Genomic DNA, 1644 nt, shown 5'->3' with positions numbered 1-1644 from the left:
TAAACTAACAAGTCTGAGGGAATCGATATTTCCAAATAATGTGATTTATACGATTCAACTATTTGATGGCTAAGAATAAACCTAGATAGATATTGTTCAAGAGATCCAACGCAACCGAAGGATGTGAACTTGCCTATACAAGGTCAAGATTGGACTAGAGAGGAACACATCAAATCTAAGTGAGAAACCAAGTCTCTTTTTTATCTTCCAAGCAACATTCTTCCTAATTTTAGATGAAGCTTTGACTATCAAATTTGCATACTCTGGAGGTGTTAGTGAGGGTGACCTAGAGATAATTATACTCATTGGAAGTCCAAGATGTCTCAATAAAAATAATCTTTTATTTGCCATCTTGTTATATTGTGTAAGTTGATGGACTGTAAATAGAAGTTCATAAAACACTGTCTTCTTAGCAATTGATTGTATTAGATGTCTTAGATGACAACTAAGACTTGAAGCAATATTATTAAGTCCTTAGAGGGAGTAGCATAAAGACTAGACATTGAAGTTATGGACAGATCAATACAAGCTTTATTTTGCTATGAGATAGCAATAATTATAGTAGTCTCACCCCTATAAGTATGGTAATGCTTAAACAAGTATGTAATTAGGTTTGTTGTAAATAGTCATTGATAAAACTTGTAATAAGTGTTAAGGTTGATGTAAGAGTGACCTAATGGCTAGGAGGAGGGAGGAAATGAATAACGTTTGACTTGAAAATTCAAATTCTTTCTATTGCAAGGCCAAATGTAAAAAATAAGAAAAAATAAATATTGCACAATGAATTCTTAATTTGAAACCCTCTTGTTTTTTTTACTCCACAACTATGTATTCTTAGAGAGAGTTACCCTTCGAAAAACCTCTGGTTCCTTGTAGGGAAGTGATTTGCAAGAGTGATATATTATATAACACTACCTCAAGTAATCTCCCTTAATGTCGCACAATGAATGTTTTTTTCTTAAGGTTTTAGTATTCACATATGCTTAGTTGGCTTTTTTTCCCTTTACATATAGACCATTAAATACCCTTACCTAGAAGTTGTTAATGAACCTACATTGTTCAAATAAGTAATGCTGCACTATGCTAGTCTTCACTATAGAAATGAGAAAGAAGTTAAGTAATAACCAATTTGATCCAATAACCACTTGGATCAAATTTATACATAGTGGAAATTGTTGGTCAAGGATTCTTAATATTGATGTTCCTTTCAATGAGTCATAGTTGTGTTAAATAACAATTAGATGTCCTACACACTAATGCAAGTCCTAAGAATGCCATGATATTGGTAGGTAGTCTCATTGCATTATTAAAGGATACTTAAAATTTATTTACCTAAATTGATGGAAAAGGATTTTCATGGAAGAAGAGACTTGACGTAATAGTAAAGTTGTCCTGTGACCTGAAGGTTACAGATTTGAGTTACGAAAATAACCTATTATAGAATAAAATAAGGTTGGACTGCTTTTCTATCAAAGAATTTAATTTCATAGGTACACTACTACTGTATTTAAGATTTTAGAATGACATGTGCATATGACTCGAGATCTAGCATATAGTTTAAGGAAGGACTAAAATAACTAAGGGTTAATTATCTTATTAATTAATTTGTCTTTAATCAGAAAGATTAATTGCAAAATTAAGGAT

Source organism: Zingiber officinale, chromosome 4B (assembly GCF_018446385.1).
Source record: "Zingiber officinale cultivar Zhangliang chromosome 4B, Zo_v1.1, whole genome shotgun sequence".
Taxonomy (NCBI): domain Eukaryota; kingdom Viridiplantae; phylum Streptophyta; class Magnoliopsida; order Zingiberales; family Zingiberaceae; genus Zingiber; species Zingiber officinale.
The sequence above is the reverse complement of the archived record's forward strand: the minus strand, read 5'-3'. Positions refer to the sequence as shown.